At 43.6% G+C, this 21581-nt stretch overlaps 1 long non-coding RNA gene across 1 annotated transcript in view; it reads right to left on the reverse strand.

The window, feature by feature from the left end:
- Positions 1-1563: 1563 nt before the first annotated feature.
- Positions 1564-21581, reverse strand: part of LOC112059755 (uncharacterized) — a 32855-nt gene continuing 12837 nt past the window's right edge. Inside the window, exons 2-3 of the long non-coding RNA XR_002889031.3 lie at positions 2523-2586; positions 1564-1679 (exon numbers count right to left, since the gene is read on the reverse strand). This is a non-coding gene — a long non-coding RNA (uncharacterized LOC112059755). The remainder of the gene's footprint in view (positions 1680-2522; positions 2587-21581) is intronic.

A 21581-nucleotide genomic window follows, 5' to 3' on the forward strand; every position in this document is an offset into this window, starting at 1 on the left:
GTCTGTCACTGAATGACCAGACAGGTTAAAGTGTTCTCCCACTGGTTTTTGAGTATTTTGATTCCTGATGTCAGTACCCAGAAGTCACCTCCTACAAGACAGGCCCAACAAAGAAAATAACAGAACACCACTAGCTGTCACCTTCAACCCCCAACTAAAACCTCTCCAGCGCATCATCAGAGATCTACAACCTATCCTGAAAGATGATCCTTTACTCTCACAGATCTTGGGAGACAGACCTGTCCTCGCTTACAGACAACCCCCCAACCTAAAGCAAATACTCACCAGCAACCACACATCACTGAACAAAACCACTAACCCAGGAACCTATCCTTGTAACAAACCCCGATGCCAACTCTGTCCACATATCTATTCAAGTGACATCATCATAGGACCTAATCACATCAGCCATACCATCAGGGCTAGAATTGATATGCAAACTAGACACAATAAACTCCGGTTTGAATAAGGACTGGGAATGGCTGAGCCATTACAAACATTGAATCTATCTCCCCTTGTAAGTATTCTCACACTTCTTATCAAACTGTCTGTACTGGGCTAGCTTGATTATCACTTCAAAAGTTTTTTTTCTCTTAATTAATTGGCCTCTGAGTTGGTAAGACAACTCCCACCTGTTTATGCTCTCTGTATGTGTGTATATATATCTCCTCAATATATGTTCCATTCTATATGCATCCGAAGAAGTGGGCTGTAGTCCACGAAAGCTTATGCTCTAATAAATTTGTTAGTCTCTAAGGTGCCACAAGTACTCCTGTTCTTCTTTTGACATAAATGTCTGATTCTTTTAACCTCAATGATATTCTGTGACAATGAGTTACACAAACTAAATGTGCACTTTATGTAAAATGTTGTGGATTTCTTTTATTAGTATTAAATGTATTTGTGATAGGGGTGTCCACCCCCCACAAAGCATGAGCAGGTTCTAAAGGATCAATTAACCTTCTAGGCTGCAGCTGGAGGAGAGTCAGGGCTGATCGATCTAATTGATGATGATGATTGGCTGCATTGCCCTTCCCTGCTAAAACGAGCAGTGGTCTTAGAGTGAAAAAATATGGTCAAGGGAACCCCAAATACTATTGGAGTGATCAGAGAGTCACTGCTAGCTCACCTGCAAGGAATAACTTGCAGGATTGGGGCCTATGTGAAATGCACACAGCCAGGGGCTGATAACTGAGACACAGGAAGGGGTAGGGAAGGGAGAGGTAAGGGTTAAAACAAGCAGTGTGAATCCTATCATAGAGTAAAAGAATCTTATGGAAAAGGCCTAAGTTCATCAAGCTACTTAAGCACATGCATACCTCTAAGCAGGTGAGGAGTCTTACTCCAGTGCTTAACTACTCATTGTTTAACTACCTTCCTGAATCAGGGCTAAAATGAGGATAGTCTTTCAGAATAAAGGACACCAGAGAAACTGACAATTTAAGCTCTTACAAATTTAGTTTTCTCCATCATAGGAACGTGCAACACGGAGGAGATATTTCCTCCTAGTGTCTCTGGCTAAGTTGCAGTAAGGATGTAACAAAAGCCAGGAGTGCTGTTCACGCTCCTGTTGGGAAATTATGCGTTTGCTATCATTTCTGCAGAGCTAGGCCAATCCCTGGGTAAATACTTCAGCCTCACACACTGCATTGCTGATCTCAGGATTTTCCCAGTAGAGCCTGTATCAAAATATGAAGGGGAAAAAAAATCAAAGATAAGATAAACCAATAGAAGCCAACACATCTTGCAAAAATTCCCAGAAATCACATTTATTCTGCTATCTTCCCAACCCTCAACATCTCATTTAAACTTGTTTGGTTGCTCACATCTCTTCTTAGACTTTTTTTACCCTCTTTTAATTGCTGTCAGATACAGCCAGCAACCAAAACTTCATGGAACTCAACTTTTTACAATGGATCTCCTGTTTATAAGTTGGCTTCCCACCACCAGTCCGTAGTTTTAAAAGTCACTGATTCCTACTTGTTACCATAATATTTTCTAATAAAGAGTAGTTTTGATGCCATTTTTAAAATACATTGAAGTATATGATCTCTTTGGATTTATAGAATGCATTTTTAAAGACTCTTGCAATTTTTTTATACAAAGGTACTATAAATATATTTGAGTAGTGTGGGAGACAGGGAAGGTCTTATGGTTAAGCCTTAGAGTGGGGGATTCTAGGTCTGGCACTAACTTGCTGTGTGACTTTAGACAAGCCATTTAATTCAATGGGCCTTGTGTGCTTAACTCTTAAGCTTCTTTGAAAATTCCAGTCTTAACCTGTCTTGCTTTTCCTAGCTGTGAAATGTGGATAATCTCTTAAAAGTAAACTAAATTTAGAACCAGATCATCAACTGGTGTAAACCAGCATAGCTCCACTGAGTCTGTCAAATTGCATCATCTGAGGATCTGTTTCACAAGTAATTGTGAGACCTGCTGGTACCTCTTGTTCTTCCTCTGCTCACTGCCTTCATATTGTGTTACACCCACGTACGGTGTCGCATCTAAAATTACACTCTTACCTCTTGGTGGCAGGGTCCTTGTCCTTGTATTTGTACTGCAGAACATCTGGCATGCTGGTGTGTGCTGTAAAGAGAATTAATAGTGCAAAATGAAAGCAACAGTTCAGTTTCAGGTTCCCTCCCTCTCCTCTTGCCTCAGTTCAAATTCTAGTTCAAAACAGTTGCCCCACTTAGTTAATGCTCAACATAGAAGTTCATGATTTCTGCTGATTCCAGATTTTAAAAATTATGCAGTGCATTAATGCGGAAAAATACTTACTGTTTTTATTTGGTTGGCGTTACCCCTTGTATTTAGGGTTTACATTTGACTTCTTTATCCACTCTATTTAAAATAGAGCATGCATGTTCTGGACCTAGGATATATTGCTAAAACAGTAAATCTGGGGTTTTTTTAGACCGACAGAGCAAAGATTTTAATAGATTTTTATATACATTTTCCTCTTTGTTGCCCTTACTTTAGTATTTTTACTAACTGGAGTGAATGGTATTTCTGTTTGGCTCTATATTTTATCAACAAATTGTTGGTAAAACAATCAGGTTTAGTTTAATGTTTGGTCTCATATCTATTGTCTTCCTCTGTGAATTAATACTGTGCAGTTGTAGAACCACCTTTCCTCAAAATTTCAGCACTTTATAAATATTAACACAACTCAACACCATGTATGACCAACTTCTGTGGTACAATTTCATGAGATGCTCGCTCAATGCTTTTTAAATCAAGTTTGCCTGGCATAAGTGGCTGCTTGGAAAGTCTGGTTCCATTATCCTCTAGATTAGGGTTTCTTGAGCTCTTTCATACTGTAGACTAAACCATAATATAACATTGTGTCTTCCCATTGACTAGACCATCTTTCCCCCCGCCATTTGCAATTGCTTACTATTGCTTTAGCAACTACAGCAATTGCTTACAAGGCAAAGTCATTTTCATGGAGATATTTATATAGCTTTTGCTTTCTCTAATGCAATAAGTCTCTTCTCCTCTTGGAAAGTGGCTTATCACACTAGCTCCTTTTCTTCTTGGTGTCCTTCCTTCCTCCTGTCTGTGCTGCTTCTCTCAGCTGGAAATGAGGAGGAGAGCCAGCACTATGTACCTAGTCAGTTCTCCGTGGAGTGCCTGAGTCCCAGGCTAGTGCCTTAACCTTTGAGAGGAGGGTGGTTTGTGGTTAAGATACTGGAATAGAACTCAGGAGGTCTGAGTTAAATTCTTGACCTTGCCACAAATTTCGTGAAAGTCACTTAAGGCTTGTCCACAGCTCTTGGAAGCAGCGGCATGTCCCCCCTCTGGCTCCGACACATAAGGGCAGCCGGGGGCTCCACATGCTGCACCCGCCTCAAGTGCTGGCTCTGCAGCTCCCATTGGCTGGGTACTGCACCTGCAGATGGGGCAGCACACAGAGCCACCTGGCCGCGCCTCTGTGTAGGAGCCGGAGGGGGGATGTGCCTCTGCTTCTGGGAGCTGCTTGAGGTAAGCGCCATCCGGAGTCTGCACCCCTGACCCCCTTCCATTCTCTAACCCCCTGCCCTAGCCCTGAGCCCCCTCCTGCATCCCAAACCTCTCATTCCCAGCCCAGAGCACCCTCCTACACCCCAAACCCCTCATTCTCAGCCCCACCCCAGAGGCTGCACCCCCAGCTGGAGTGTGCACACAGTCCCACGCCCCAGTCCTGATCCCCCTCAGCCCCAGCCCAGAGCGCCCTCCTACACCCTGAATGTCCAGGCCCGGAGAACGTCCTACACCCCAGAGCCTGCACCCCAGCCAGAGCACTCGCTCCCCCTTCTCCCGCCCCAGCCCTGAACACCTTCCTACATCCCAGAGCCTGCACCCCCAGCTGGAGCACTCACTAGTATCTCAGATTAAACAGCAATGACCAAGACATTTTTAAATCAGCAGGTCCAGATAACTTGGAACCAACCATGAGTCTGAAAAGAGTTGGCAGAGGAGCTCACTGGACCATTAATGTTGATTTTCAATAAGTCATGTAACACTGGTGACATTCCAGAACACTGGAAGATAGGTAAACAGGATGACCTGGGTAATTACAGGCCTGCCAGTCTGACAATAGGGTAATATATAGTTAATGCCAATCCCCGTGTGTTTATGGAAAATGCATCCTGTCAAACTAACTTGACATCTTATTTTTGACAACAGTACAAGTTTGTTTGCGAAAGGTAATAGTGTTGATGTGATATACATAGACTTCTGTAAGGCAGTGGTTTTCAAACTGCAGGTCGCGACCCAGTACTGGGTCGCAGAATGTAAGGCATTGGGTTGCAGTGGCTCTGGTCCACACCACTGACCGAGACGTTAAAAGTCCCATTGGTGGTGCTGCCCATCTAAGGCAGGCTAGTCTCTACCTGTTCTGACACCGCGATGCGCCCCAGAAGCAGCCAGCAGCAGGTCTGGCTCCTAGGCGGGGGGGCCATGGGGCTCCGTACGCTGCCCCCATCCCAAGCACCAGCTCCGCACTCGCATTGGCCGGGAACCAGCCAATGGGAGCTGGAAGGGTCGGTGCCTGTGGGTGAGAGCCGCACGGAGCTGCTTGCGCACCTCTGCCTGGGAGCTGGACCTGCTGCTGGCCGCTTCTAGGGCGCAGCACAGTCCGCGGTGCCAGGACAGGCAGGAAGCCTGCCTTAGCACCCCACTGTGCCGCTGACTGGGAGCCACCCAAGGTAAGCCAACCCTGCACCCCAATCCTCTGCCCCATCGCAGAGCCCCATCCCACACTTTGAACCCCTCATCCTCTGCTCTGAATTTTCTTCAACTAGGTCACCAGGAAAAAAGTTTGAAAACCACGGCTGGAAGGCATTCGAGTATTGGTACCTCACAACATTTTGATTTAAAAATCTTGAACACTAAAAAATTAACATGGAACACATATCAGCTAGCCAGCTTTAAATCCATTTAATATCTCAAAATGTAATTGTTATTAGGGAATCATCACTTAGTGAGTTAATTTCTAGTGGGGTCCTGCAGGGATGGATTCTTGGTCCTACGCTTTTTATTTTGTTTTCTTCCAGGTCATAGATAAAAATATCACTGATAAAGTTTTTAAATGACACGAATTGAGGGAGTGGTGAATAATAAAGAGGACCGGTCACTGCTTTATCAAGTGACTCAGGTCGCTCTGAACTGGGTGCAAGTAAGCAATATGTGTATGTAGATGTATACATGTAGGCCATACTTACTGGATAATCCGCTGAATATAAGCTCCCAGTGCGATGTTACTCTCTTTCTATATGAAAGTACAACACCTAGCACAATTGACAAGAAAGTATTTAAAATATTCAGTCTTTCCCCATACTTGGATCCTGACATGAATTTTTATATTTTGGGCTTGTATCTAGTGGTGGTGCAACATCATCATGAATTGACTTTACATTGCAATGTGATGATAGTGTTAAACCATCATGGTAGAATTTTGACCTGCAGAACAAGAAGTTGGGGGTAAGGAGGCTAGAGGACCTTTGGTTGGAAGTTAAAGCTCTTTGAGAATTCAATATATGGGAACTAGCAGTTGTAGAAAAAATCTTCTTCCAAGAAGACCCTTGCCACAAACTGCTACAGAGCAGCTCAGTAGCCTGTTGAGATTTGGAGATTCACACAAGAAAATGTAGGACTCAGTTTTGACCAAACACCCATAGAGAGGGTGCCAGACTAGAGATCTATCAATTCCAATATCCTATCACTAGTGGTGGTTAATACCAGATGATGGAGGGAGAGGTGTGACATCCTGCCCCCTAACAACTTGTGGGATTATCTAGCTATCCAGGAATTTTCTTCTTAACTCCAAGCAGTCCGTGGTTGGCTTAGGCCCTGAAATCTTTGTCCCTTATATATTTATCCTGGCTTGTATAACTGCAGCTACCCTTATTATTCAGAAAGAGGTCAAGTTCTTGTTTTGACATTCATGAAATATCAAAACAATCACTGCATTTTTTTGCTATAACAAAATTTTACTATCTTCACCAGCTTTTTATCAGCTGGTACATTCTTCTCAGCAAGGCTGAGAACATCAATTTTGGCATGTAAATATATGCATACAAACTGTTTTCTGGCAGCCCTACTGAAAATTTCTGTTGAAAGCTGGCTTTTGGTGGAGAATCTGTGGTTTTTGACTAAACAAAAACTTTCCCAGAAAATGTCTGCTTCTGGTGGAAACTCTTGACTTTGTATCAAAACCCCTAAATAACTGGCTGAAAACTCCAGTTTTTTCACCTAAAAGTTAAAATTTTCTGGGGAAACCTTTTCCAGCCACCTCTGCTTTACACTTTTAGTCCCAGTCTTAATATATTTTCTGAAAAATTCTTCGGATTAAAAATCGGAACAAAACTGGAATTTAATTACTCTTGTTCATTACTCCTTGGGCTAAGAGTGAGCTAGACCCATCTCCAAGCCAATGTGTAGCAGAATCAATGGAGTGACACTGGGAGAAGACTAAAGAATTGGCCTATAATACCTGCCCCAGTGTTTACAATTAAGACTCTGCTACAAGTAATTTATAAACAAGCTTAACTTTGTGCACATGAGTCAATTAAACTACTGCTGTGCTTGAACTTAAATTCAAATTTTTTGAGGGATCAGGGCCTCAGGGTTTGATCCTGCAACCACTCATTACTCCTTCATAGAATCTGATCTTGCAAATACTTTACTAGCAAGCATCCGCTCACATCTTCATCCATGACACAGGTGAGGGTTATGACCAAATGGGGGAGAGGGAGGGAAGGGGTTATAATAATATTGCTGAATAACTCAGAGTACATCTGAGTTAATGCATTTTATGTTTAATTTTACCCTGATGCAAATTAAAACAGTGGCATTACAAATGAGACTAAAAACCACGCTTACTATCAGTATCTCTATTCTATGCTCTTTGAGTCGGATATTTTGGATACTAGAGGAGGCACCTATGCCAAGCTTTTAGCGAGGCTGGTAGGAAATGATCTTAATGACTGTTTGAATGGAGCCATAAGAAGAGAAGACATGGAAACAATTGAGATGTGCTCCGTTTTTAACTCCAGCTGCAAGCAAGTGCGTGCCAGAACTCCTCTCTCCAGAAAGCTAGACCCTGAAGTTCAGAGGTTTAGTTTGCAAGCTCAGTGATAGCTGCTAAACTCATCAAGCTGAGCACGCCTAACATACATACCAGCAAGCCTGCAATTCAAAGTGCTTCCAGCACAGGTGCTAATGCAGTTGCTGCAGCTACAAGGTGACTACTACCAGGAGATGGGTGCATCAGAATCTCAGTGCACGTGAGCAGGGAATAGTGAGAGAAAACGGAGATGTGAATCGGAGTCACTGGGAAGGAAAGCAGCAGTGAAAATAGGGGCTAAGCCCAACAACTTTTATTTGCAGTTTATTCATTTCTGCACAATCCTGTAACTGAGGCATTTAGTGCACAACGCTGGCAGTAGATAAATATCCAAATACCTTTACCAGCTGCCTCGCAGGACAAAGCTCCTTCCACTGCAGGAAAGGCTGGGTGAAGACCTGGGGCCTTGGTTGGGCAGGAGCTCAGACTAGATGAATGCACTAGTCAATAGATTTTTAGTATCCGGATTTGTTTGTTGCCTCGCTAAACACAACTCCCCAAACGGTCTCTCTCACAGTGTGAGCTCAAGCCGGTTGCAGATTTTAATGGAGCTTTCATTTGTGGGAGACTGTCCCAACACCCTGTGCCTCTCACTACATGGCTGTCGGCCTGATTCTTTTCATCAGCATTGTCGTCTTGCAATTACTCGCTGCTTTCCATGGGGCTGAAGGTGTGGCCAGGCACAAACACAAGTGAAGACACAGTCTCTACTGATGAACACATCATCTAAATTAGACTTGGCACAACCAATAAGGGTCATAAAGTGGGAGGAGGGTGACATTAATGAGGTCACTTAGTGACTCAAAGGCATGGCTGCATCTCAGTGATTACAACGAGATGATTGATCCTGATCCTCTCTGGTGTAAATAAGCAGAGCTCCATTAACGTCAGTGAGTTCTTGCTGGCAGTGGATGAGAGAGAGTCATTGATACCAATGTACATTTACACCAGCTGAGTATCTGGCCCACGTTGTTCCCGTTCACCTCTTTCTCATGGGTGAGATTTTTAAGAGGGATTTTAATGAAGCAAGAGTGGCTTGGCTCCTAGTCCAAAGCCCGTTGAGCAATGGAGAGTCCCTTTTTACTTCAATGGATGCTGGACGGGGCACTTTGCGAACAGGTTTGGCCAGGCCATTCCAGGTATAAGAAGCAGCCTGGCAGAAGGCTAGTTATGCCCCTTGTACTGCTCTACCTGAATCCTCCCTGCTTTAGGGTTTACACTCAGCTAGTGTTTGTAGAGCAGTAGCTTGTGGTTGCTTCTTAGCCAGGTTACTCTTCTGTACCTCTGCATTTTCTTTTGACAGGATGTCAAGCCCTCCAGCCTCTTCGCATTTCCATTTAAACAAAATATTCAGTGTGGTGGGGGGACAGCAGTGGTAACTGGTGGGAGTGTTGGGGAATAGGAGCTTCCAAAGAGACCCTAGAGGGATGGAAAGGTTTCCAGTGCTACTCTAGCACGGCAGCCCCGTGGCAGAACAGCTGTTCCCAATGTGCTGCTATACTAGCACCTTGGGAACAGAGTTAATTAGGGTTTTATGAACTCCCTGCAACTTGCTCATTGTTTACTTTAATGAAGTGTCCCAAACTGAGTGCTGCTCTCTGGGTGTGGCTCCACCAGCATCATACTGGGCCCATGTAGTTGTCCAGTGCTGAAAAGACACCGAAAGGTGTGGTAGGAAGAATCTTCAAGTCATGCGTCGCGCCACTTCATAGAGGTGTGCTGTCTGCATGGCCCCTCCACACTCTTCTTGCCCATGTATTTGGCTGCCAGGTGAGTCTCCTGCTGTGGGGCTGGAGCTGGATTTGCCATGGAGTGAGGGCTTATTCTATGACCTGATGCTCCTGCATATTTTTGTTTCCACTTCCTTCCCCTTGGCTCAGAGTTATGCTGACTTTAAAAACTGCATTACGTTTTTCCTTTGCTGCCAAGATCTGTTGCACCCCATGCAGTCTGCAGATGTATGTGAAAGACTGGGCATCAGGCCGCCCAGGAGGTAAATGCTAACAACTGATATGGAGAAGAGTGTTTATATTCGGTGTGGCCCATCCCCACAGAAGTTGCACTAAGTATCCTTCTTTTAGTGGGAGCTGGCTTTTCTTTAGCAGTTGCCATCTTGGCTGGCACCCTGGAGTAAATGGGGGACCTTGAGTCAGGAAGCAGCCCTAGCTGTTTTGCTAGCGAGCACAAAAACTGTTTTTGCCCAGCAGCTGGACACACACAACCCCCAAACACCCCCTCCCCCAAAAACCACAGCTGCCCAATCAGTAGAGAAGGGTAAAAATAGCTGATTGATCTGAGTAGAGGAAAAAAGCATCCTCTGGAAGTTGCTGATCAGGGTGAGTGCCCTACTTGCTTGCCCCTAGAACTGGCCCTGCCTTCAGAAACAAGAGCAGGAGTGCTTGCAGCTTCAGCAAAAGAGGCTCTACTCCTATTGAGAGATGCAACAGACCCTCATTCTCTGAAAATTGGGCAGAGGTGGGATAATGGGGTTCACTCACTGCATGAGCCCCACCTCCGTGTGGCCAGGCATGGTATAGTAGCTATCTTCCCCTATGACACTCCCTGCAGACAGTCACTCCGTCATTGTGGTGGTCTCTCTCCCTGCAGCTTGGCCCTCTGGCCAGGTTATGCTTTAGTCCACCCCTTCCAGGGTATCCAAATCCAATGACTTTACTCCAGGTAATGACCTTACTACAGGTTTCCATCTGTCTTTATGCTCTGTGGTCCTTACACCCCTTATCTCAGGGCGGTTCACACCACCTTTCTTAATGGCTGGTAGGAGAAACCAGACCCGCCCTCTAATCTGGGTTCCAGCCCAGGGACCCTGTAGCTGGCAGCCAAGGTCTGCTGCCTATCTGGACTGCTTCCTGCCTCTTCTATCTTCCAGAGCGACTGCAAACTTTCTACCTGCAGCCCTCTTCTGGCACAAACTTCCTGGCTTTATAATCACAACCCAGCCCCTCCCCAGTTGGGCTTCATCATCAGTTAAGCCTCCCGGGTGCACTCACTCTCTCTCTCTCTCTCTCAAGTGCTGCCAGGTATGTTAATTGGCCTCTAAGGCCCACATTAACCCCTTCAGGGCCTGTGTTAGGTACACACCCCATCACAGGAGGACATGTAACATTTGTGTACGTTAGATGGCTGTAGTTAAATCTATAAATTTACTCTGGTGTTTAACTTGGGTAGCTCTGTTTTTGGTTGGAGCTAAATTCAATTCATGGCAGTGTGGATGTGTTCCATTTCTGATTATAGCTAGCATGGAGCAAGTTGTCCTCCCGCTGCTATTCCTCACTGCATTGGCTGCTGTGGAATTGACTTGATTGTTTACCTTTCTGCACTTGCTGCTCAAGAGTCACCCCAGGTTTAGGTCCCTCCTGTGAGCCTACCTGCCTGGACCTGATTGGAGGCCGCTGCCTCTCTTGGGCTGTGGGACAAGCAGCATGTGTGAGCAATCCCAGCCCTGGAGTGCACGGCAGAATGCAAAAGTCCACAAGTGCCTGTCAGATCAAAATGTGTCAATGGGCTAGTCCAGGGGTTCTCAACCTATTTTATGCGGCCCACAATGTGTTACTTGGGCCGCAGGTAGAGACCCACAATGTGCTCCCTCAACCCCTTCCCCACAGACACCTATGCTCACCACCTCCCACTCAGAGATCCCTCCACAGAGTGGGGCCAGAAGCGGAACCCTGGGCAGGGGGCCTTGCAGCAGGGCAGCCGTGTGGCATTCCGGACCCCAACCCACTGGGGCCAACGCCAGACCCTGCAGGTCTGGGTGGCAACCCTGGACCCCAGACCCCCATCATGCCGGGCAGCTGGGCAACCAGGAACCTGGACCCTGCCATGTGGCCCAGCGGCCTTTAGCACACAGCTGGTCCACAAACCGCTGCGTTAGTCTAAAGATGTGAAAGGGTGCCAGAGCAAGGGAAAAGAGCTCCGGGAGATGCACTGGCCTGGGAAGGACAATAAGACCATCTCTGATAGAGCTCCTCAGACCTATCACTACCACAGACCATTCTCAGCCACTATTGAAAAGCCAGCCTTTGTGAGGGTCACTTGGGCGTCTGAACTGCAAAATCCCATCAGTTTGATCACTTAAGCTTTTGGCACAGGTTACTTCTCATAAATAAGCCAATGCTGTGAGAACAGCGGGGAAGAGTCAGGTCCCCTGGTTTTTGCAGACCCAATAAGGTGCCTCAAATATAGATGTAAGTGCCTACCATGAGGACCTCATGTTGAAAATGCAGACTTTCAGGAAGCTCTGGTTTGAGGCTCATTGAGTTGGCAGTTTTCTAAGACCTTTTCCCCCCTCTCATGTGACTGATGTCGATTCTGGGTCTGTTTATGAAGTTCCTCGTTGTTTTAAGGTTTGCATTAAAGGACATTTTCTCCAGTTCTAAATGTATGAGACACCAAGACCTTTGTCAGATATTACTCATGTAATTAGCCAAAACTTCTCAGGCAGCAGGGGTAACAGTTGCCATGTAGTAAAAATAATCTAGAAGTAATTTTTTTGTTTCTCTAAATTTATTGCAAATATTACAGGTCCAGGCTGTAGCTTAGTGTAAATCTAGCTTGTGTTCTGTTGTTTTCATAAGGTCAGTCTCACTCTATAGATAGACTTAACTTGACTGACTAATGACAGAGACTTTTCTAGGACTCTCATATCATTCATCATTACATGTCACTTTCTTAAATCACTAATTAAACCAATACCATTCTGAATAACTGGGAAGTATTTTCATAGCTGAAATCAAATGAGCCCAGGTGCTTTAACAATCTGCAATGAAAATGTTTGTCACTGGTTTTGCTAGGGGTATAACTCACAAGTTTTAATCTGAAAGGACTCTTTAAGACCAAGGAAACTGATGGGAAAACTTGCTGTTTTATTAGCTTAGCAAACTACCTTTCATTCCTGTCGTTTCTCCCCCCACCTTCTGTGCTGCAATATATATGGCTTTCCCAAATTGTTACTATAAATAATAGGGAAAGCCTTTTGTGTTTTGCTTCTACTGTAACTTGCAGGATGTGTGGTCAACGCTAATCAGCAGAATGTCAATAGGGTTTTGAAACCCAAAGCCTTTATGCGTATATATCTGTATATATCTTGGTATCTTTTGTAAGCATAGTTAACTATTGATTTGTCTCCTTTCACTGGATATATTCTGTTCAAAATTGTTTTCTGTATTCTAAAGTGGGAGAGGAGGTAAAAGCCAGGAAATGTGAAAAAAGAGAAGCTGTGTTTTGAGGACTTTGTCTTGTGAAAACACAAGTGTAGCTGCCTGTGTGTGCCCATTTGTGATATAACAAATCTATAGCTCCATACAGACCATCACTGTTGAAACTGCGTATCTGCTGCCTGATAGATTAGAATCATAGAATATCCGGATTGGAAGGGACCTCAGGAGGTCATCTAGTCCAACCCCCTGCTCAAAGCAGGACCAATCCCCAACTAAATCATCCCAGCCAGGGCTTTGTCAAGCCAGGCCTTAAAAACCTCCAAGGAAGGAGATTCCACCACCTCCCTAGGTAACCCATTCAAGACCCTTGGCTCCAACGCACAGGCCCTTGCTGAACTAAAGAAGAATCTCCATTAGCTGTAGTCCTGAGGGGTTTATACAGGTTCATTTTTAAAATTTTGCTGTGGATAGACAGTTCATATCTCAAGCTTTAGGTACAGTAATTATAAGTAACACAATGGCAATGGCTTTTAAAAGTGCACTCATAGCTTCAGTAAAGCAACCCAAGTATGGCCCTGGAATATAGTTATGGGATTCCATCTTTGTACATCTGTCCAGTAGTGTAGTTGAGGGTAAACATGGGGTGAACAAAGCTTTTTTTCACTTCAGTTAAGGAATATGGACGTTATGTGAGTTTACCCATTTTTCAAATCACTAGTTCTGGCCATGATGCAATACTGACTATAGTCCCTAAGGGGACCTAGGGTGGTAGAGCGGATTGAGGCCCTAAGTGGGTTAATAGAGTGAATTGTCTTAAAAAAAAATCCTCCCAAAAAACAAAGCCCAAAACTACCACTCCTTATTTTTTCTTTTTCTAATTTTTGGAAGGCCAATTTTCTTGAAGCATCGACACCCTTCCCTCAGGCGGGGAGATGGGTGTGTTTGCTGTAGTATCTCATGGTGTAGGATTTCTTTATTTCAACTGACTGCTGTTTCTAGAACTTAAATTACTTTGATTCAGGTGTGCAATATTCCAAAGGCTAGCATCCTGAGTCACTGCTCAGCCTTACGTGTTGGCCAATGGAAAGAGAAAAGATGGTTATTCTGCTCCGAAAACCACATTATGGGTTTCCTAGCTGCAGTGCAGATCACTTATATTGAAAACTGCACCAGATCCCTGCTACAGGTCCCAGGGATGCCAGAGTCAGAATTGGAATATTTGTAGATTGTAAGCTTTTGGGGGCAGAAGCCATGTGTTTGTACAACTACTACCATAATAGGCCACCAGTCCTGGTTTTGGGACCTCTGTGTGCTACATGAATGTAACGATTAAATACTATTACTTCTCTACCCCAGTTCCTGCTACAATCCCAGTCTCTGGCTACAGGCCCTGAATACCTGGAAGTTAACGGTAGACGTTCAAGAGTAAACTGATCCTACGTAATGGCATAAAAATGTCCTCGCTTGGTTTCAGAACCTTACCGCAACTAGCGGGAGGAGTTCATACCTCTCTTTGGTTCTGGGCCACATTCACCCATCTTTTGGAGTCAGTGATGATGCCCCCAGGATGAAATGGTCCCAGGGGCTCTGCCTGTAGACACACTCACGCAGCGCCGCATTGGCTTCCATGTAGAATGCTCTCTCTGGAGCCAGCAGAATTAAACAGCTATGGGGCCTTTTCCTCCAGTGAAGCATCTATTGTGCATATAGCCGTGAAGCCACCTGGAAAAGGACAGTATTGGTTCAATCCCACCTGTGCGCTGTTGTGCATAGCACACCACATCTCTACAGCGAGGTGCTCTGCAAACTTCAAGGGCCAGATTGTGCATAGCGTTGGGGTGAGGGATGGGCACGTGAAGCCTTTCCTCCCCCACTGCTGCAGCTAGTCCTCCCAAAAGGAATGGGGTAAAACCAAGGCCCTGCTTCCCCTCTACCCACTGTGGGAATTGACTTCAAGCCTTGACTTTTCCCTAATAATGGGGATAAAGGGTCTGATCCAGTGTGCGCTGTAGTCAGTGGAAAGACTCTCATTGATTTCCATGGGCTTTTGAGCAGGTCTGAAGTGCAGAATACGCCACAGAAATGCTATCTGTTTTACTTGCACCACTAATGGAGGCTGCATATCTGAGCACTTCAGTCTTGAATATATTTATTCTTTGAACATCTCTGTGTGGGGAGAAAGTACTATTATTATCCCCATTTTACAGGTGGGGAACTGAGGTACAGACTCAGTATCTTGCCTATGGTCACACAGGAAGTCTTGGTTAGAACAGGGACTTAAACCCAGGTCTCCTAAGTCCAAGACTGGCACCCCAACCACTGGACCATGCTTCCTCAGTAGAGCATGGATCCAAAAGCAGAAAATTCCCCACAAGGGAAAAGATGTTTTTGTGCCTGTTCTTTGTAGCAGGTAGTCACTCCTCGAAACATTAAGCAGAAGCATTACAAACAATCTCATAATGTGCTGCCCAAGCAAATGTAAAGCATAGCTGAAGGGATGCATTACTTTCTATGCCAAAAGTTACATTATATAAACATAATTAAAGGAGTGGCTTTGTTTTGAATCTGTCATTCTAACCAATTAAGATGTCAGATAACTTAGCATTACATGATATTTACACTATTATCTATTATGTTTTAATGAGAGAGGTACAAGTTAAATTATTTTTCAAGGTGCTAGGTAATTTCTGGTCCTATGTATTCTAGTTTTTATTATGGAGAAGCTGTTAATTAAAGGACCTGTGCATTAGTTTCACTATAAAGCTGGTTTCAAATCTCTTTTCCCAAATGTATGTGAGTGTAGTTCCCAGAACTGCACAGAAAAGACACCAGGGGTGGGAATCTGGTGTGATTATGGTGGTGCTGATCTGGGCATGGAGTTTGGGACAGGGGGCGCTGAAAGACTGGCATCCTTGTCTGGGCAGAATTAAGGTTGTAGTCGTAGAATCAGAGACACGTAGGGTTGGAAGGGACCACAGGAGGTTCTCAGCCCCTTATGTTGAGGCAAGACCAAGTATATCTAGACCAGTGGTTCTTAACCTTTACTGCAGCCTGCACCCCTTTGGTTCTCAAAATATGTTCTTGCACCCCCGATCAAAAATCAAAATATATACTCGCACCCCTTCCTAACAATCATTGAAATAGGTCAGTTCTTTAAACCTAGATATATTTTGTTTGTATATTACAGTAATCGTTAAAAAATGTATAATGTTAATAAATACATAGGTTTGATGAAACAAAGTAATTGTACTTACATGCCTGTGCTTAATTTGTGTTTTCGATGATTTGCCTTTTAAAAAAATCTGGCATGTCTCGCACCCCCAGAAAGCGCATCTCACACTGCCAGGGGGTGCATGCACCCCTGGTTAAGAACCACTGATCTAGACCATAGCTGATAGTTGGTTGTTTTAACCTGCTCTTAAAAACCTCTAGTGACAGGGATTCCACGAGCTCCCTTAGAATCCTATTCCAGTGCTTAACTAGCCTTATAGTGTAGTAAACTTTTCCTCATATCTAACCTAAATCTCCCTTGTTGCTGTTTAAGCAGATGACTTCTTGTCCTGTCTTCAGTGGACACAGAGAACCATTTGTCACCATCCTCTTTCTAACGGCCTTGATGCATTTGAAGACTGTTATCAGGTTCCTGCTCATTCGTCTTTCCTCAAGACTAAACATGCCCTTTTTTTTTTTTTTAACCTTTCCTCATAGGCCAGGTTTTCTAAAGCTTCTATCATTTTTGTAGATCTCCTCTTAACTCTCTCCAGTTTGTTCATATCTTTCTTAAAGTGTGGTGCCCAGAACTGGAAACTGTTCTCCAGCTGAGGCCTCACCAGTGCTCATTGGAGTGGGACAATTACCTCCTCTGTCTTACATATGACACTTCTGTTAATAGATGCCAGAATATTTGCCTTTTGTTTGCAACCACATCACATTGACTCGTATTCAATTTGTGATCTACTGTAACCCCCATATCATTTTCAGCATATGAATAACTGGCTACCACCTAGCCAGTTATTCCCCATTTTGTAGTTGTGAATTTGATTTTTCTTTCCTAAGTGCAAAATACTTCACTTATCTTTATTGAATTTGATCTTGTTGATTTCAGATCAATTCTCCAATTTATCAAGATCATTTTGAATTCTAATCCTGTCCTCCAAAGTGCTGGCAACCCCTCCCAGCTTGGTGTCATCTGCAGATTTTATACTCCCCACTTCACTATCCAAGTCATTAATGAAAATATCGAATCGTACGGGATCCAGGACTGCCCCTTGCAGGACCCCACTAAATGCCGCCTCCTCTTGCATCTGAAGAAGTGAGGTTCTTACCCACGAAAGCTTATGCTCCCAATACTTCTGTTAGTCTCAAAGGTGCCACAGGACCCTCTGTTGCTCCTCCCAGTTTGACAGTGAACCATTGATAACTACTCTTTGAGTGTGGTTTTTCAACTGCGTGTATACCTACTGGATAGTAATGTCATCTAGGCCTTATTTCACTAGTTTGCTTATTAGAATGTCATGTGGGACTGTCCTAAAGCATTACTAAAATCAAGATAGATCACATCTACTACTTTCTCTCTATCTATTAGGCCAGTAACCCTGTCAAGGAAGGACATTTGGTTAGTTTGGCATAATGTGTTCTTGACACATCCATGTTGGCTATTGCTTTACAGGTCTGTTGTACACTAGGTGCTTATAAACTGATTTATTGATAATTTAGGATAATTTATCTTTCTGGATAATGAAGTTAGGCTGACTGGTCTATAATTTTCTGAGACTTCCTTGTTTCCTTTTTAAAGATAGGTACTATGTTTGCCCTTCTCCAATCTTCTGGGACTTTGCCAGATGCTAGGAGTGGGCGGCAGGGGATGGGATGGATGGATCACCTCCGCTCCCTGGGTTCTCAAAGAGAATCACTAACAGTTCCAAGATTGCTTCAGCTAGTTCAAGTGCATTTCATCAGGCCCTGCTGAGGTGAATACATTAAACATATCTAAATAGTCTTTAACCTGCTATTTCCTTATCCTGGCTTGTGTTCCTTTCCCCCTATTAATATTGATTGTATTCGGTATCTGGTCACAATTAAACTTTTTAGTAAAGACTGAAACAAAATAGGAATTAAACACCTCAGCTTTCATTACTAGTGCTTCTTCCTTGTTAAGAACCAGACCTCCCTTTCCCTTTTCTCTTGCTCCCTAATGTATTTATAGAACTGCTTCTTCTTGCCTTGTACGTCCCTTGCTATATGTAATTCTTTTTGTGCCTGAGCCTTTCATTTATTTTTATTTCTACATGCCTGTGCTGTTAGCTGCCATGTGCATTGTGTCTGGTGTATGGTGGCTGTACCAGTGGCAAGTTCTGTTGTTTTTGGTAAACAAATTTTTTTTTAAAGCCACTTTGGTCGCATTTCTGATAATGTTTGATTTAAAAAAAATTGCAAAAAAATAGAGGCATGAAATTTTCCACAAAAGTTCATTTCAGGGAAGGACTTTTTATTTAATGAAAACACTGATTTGAAATTTTTGATCCAGCTGTAATAGTAACTTAGTAAAAATAGTAATTTAGTAATTTGCATTTATATGTTGCACTTTATTGAAGATTTCAAAACACTTTACTAAGGTAGGTATTTTCCTCATTTTACAGATGGGAACTGAGGCATACATTGGTTAAGAGACTTACCCAAGCTTGCAGAGGGCTTGATCCTATAAGTGTGTTGTACCATAGGTAGTCCCAGTGATGTCAATAGGACAACTCTCTGTAGTACCCACTATGCCTGGTAGTACGTATTTATACAATTGGTGTCATTGGAACCCAAGCTACCTTATTTCCAGTCTTTGTGCTACAACCGTTAAGTTAATGGAAGAATTCCAAACCCTGCCAAGTGATAACGACAAATTGGTAGAAGGGGAAAAATATTTAAAGGCTTTTTTTTAAAAAACAAGAATCACGACAGAGGGAGAGGGGTGTGTGTGTGTGTGTGTATATACCTAGACAGACAGACAGACACACACACACACACACACACTATACTCTAACAGTGTCCTCCTAATTGTACATGGCATCAGATGCGCAGACTCTTCACTCAGATGTGAAATGAGTGAAGAACTAAAGATAGGCAGCTCTAGGTTTTATCTTTTAAGTCCTAGACTTAGATTTCAAATATCTGGGTGTGTTTGTGAATGAGCAGATGCAATTATCCTCTTGAAATCTTCTGTTCTCAGGATATGCTGTGTATAAAGTTACCTTTTCTTGGCTGCTAGGCTGACCCTTGAATAAATGCATTGAGCCATAACGTGCTGTTTGTTCGACTCTCCCGAACAGTGAGTACACACATGGAGTTCAGTTTCTGTCATGCATTCATCATTCATAGAGCATAAAGCTGCCTGTTTCATATTGAGACCTTGCTGTTGGATGTCAGGATGACCCAAGCATGCTACAGGGAAGAAAAACGTGATGTGAAAGCATGGAGCAGAAATATATTCACGGGTTCTCCATTCCATATTAAATGCTGAAATCGTTCTCTCAAATTAATTTCACTAAGTTGGTTTTCAAATATAAACCATGGATCCAGAACCCCAAATTAGATCAGAGTTTGTCAGAGCCCATTTCAACAGTGGCTTGAATCTGAACAGCAAACATCACCCCTCCTGAATCTTGGGATATCTTGAATCCAAACTTTGAAACCCCACATTTGGACATGTTCTGTCCAGCTAATTTAGTTACTGGGCTCAGTGCAGGAAGTATTGGATGAAGTTTAGATAAATAGATTCATAGATTGTAACTACAGTCTGTCTAAATCGAATCTGGGTATTTCTGCCAAACTCATAACTGTGGTAGCTACTGCCCGAGCTTGGGTTTTGGTTTGGGCCCATCTTTATCCAGAACGTTACTTTAATCACTCTAGGGAGTTTATTTCCATACTTTTCTTCTAGCATGTATAGTGTGTAATTAAAAAAAAAAAAAAAACTCTGCCAAAGACCGAAATGCTTTGAGTTCTGGAAAACATTTTCTTCGTGTGTATGGAAGAAGCTGTTTTGCTTGGCTTTGCTTCTGAAATACATGGCACAACATGCATGAAATATTTGAGGCCGTTAAGAGAAATGAACTTTTTTTTTTTTTAATTTGATTTACCTTTTGCCTGTAGACACCCACAGACTCCAGGCTTGTGGGGGAGCGAGGAAGAGGATTTGATTTACCAGAAGCCCCCAGAACAATTACAAGTAAACTCTTTTCATTTTAAAAAAACCCCAAGACCTAAAACTCAGGAGAAATTTCTGTTGGAATTTTCCCGTAGTTTTAAGAGGCATTAAACAATGTTCTATAGAAACCTGATAACCCTCAGGCGCAACCATAATAAACAATAATAATAGCCTTTGAAAAACTTACGAATGAGATTCAGGCTTACTCTCCCATCTGAATGCAGAGGGGAAGTGGCATCAAGGGCCCATTTGCTTTCCGGTGTAGGCTACTCACCTGGTGGGTAGCCTCTGTGGGGCTGCTACTCTTTTTCCCGTGGAGGCAGGTGGAGAATGAAGGGAGCCTTAACTCCTCCCATCACCTTTCCCCCAATGCGCCAGGAAGGGGGAAGTAATCTGAGATCCAAGGGGGAGGGTAAAAGGAACTAACTGCTGCCCAATCCTCAGTTCAGTCTTTTTCCAATCATCCAGCTCACCATGAGTTTTCAAAGATAATGGCCAATGGCTCTGCAATCACATCTGCCAACTACTTTAGCACCCTCAGATGCAGCACATCTGGCCCCATCGACTTGTGCTCATCCAGCTTTTCTAAATACTCATTAATTTCTACATCAAGCCCATTACGTCTGTAGGAGCTATAGCATATCTCTTAGGGGCACAACGGATCCCTCATCACTTGTTGCCTACATCGGTTGCTCCAATGGCTAGTTTACCCTTTGCTGTTAAAAATTTGCACCTGAATTTATCTAGCTAGGGAAATAGACACCTGTCTGGTAGGAGCCAAATTGAGGCCACCAAACACCCATCAGATGATAATCCCTGACAGTTATAGGACATCTAGGCTGCATCAAACCAATGATCTAGACATATAAAATCCCTCTATTCCATTACCAATCCCCTGAACTATCCAGTTCCCTAAATTCAACAGGCGTCATGGGCTGTTAGCTACTTGAATTTTCATAGTAACTGACAGGAAAACATTGCCTTTGAATAGATATGTTCTTCCCATTAGTCTCCATAAATAGAAACAAGTCTTATGTGTCACTGGCACTTATCATGTAGGAGTGGTTAACTGTGTTTAACTTGGCTGTAGTAGTCTCTCTCTAGGGCACTCAGGCAAGCACTGACACACACCACACACACACACACTCTCTCTCAGAATTTGCTGAGCTCCAGAATGTTAGGAAGATTCAGGGGGAAGCAGGGAAACCATCCCAAAGGATTGATGACTTAGCACTGCCTGGTTAGGATGATTTAAATTATCCATTAAAAGGTGAGTGGTAGGAAAAGCAGCCATCTCTCATTCCTCCCCCGGAAGTGCTATTCATTCCTATTATCTAATGAGGGGCTGCATCTCAGACTGGCACACTGAAGCTGAAGGGACAGAGGAAGAGCTGCTCAAGGGAAATTCATCTCCACTCAGAAGGATTCCAGCTGGTCTCAGTAACCTTAGCTGTAAGGAAAGGTTAAGGAAGCTGGTTTTATTCTCAGTGGGCAAGAGGAGACTTCAAGAAGAGGGAAACACCCTTTCAAAACCATAAAAGGGATTGTGCTACATCCTCTCTGAATGTAGTTATGTTCCTGAAAAATGTGACTTTAA

This window comes from Chrysemys picta, chromosome 5 (genome assembly GCF_011386835.1).
Source record: "Chrysemys picta bellii isolate R12L10 chromosome 5, ASM1138683v2, whole genome shotgun sequence".
Taxonomy (NCBI): Eukaryota; Metazoa; Chordata; order Testudines; family Emydidae; genus Chrysemys; species Chrysemys picta.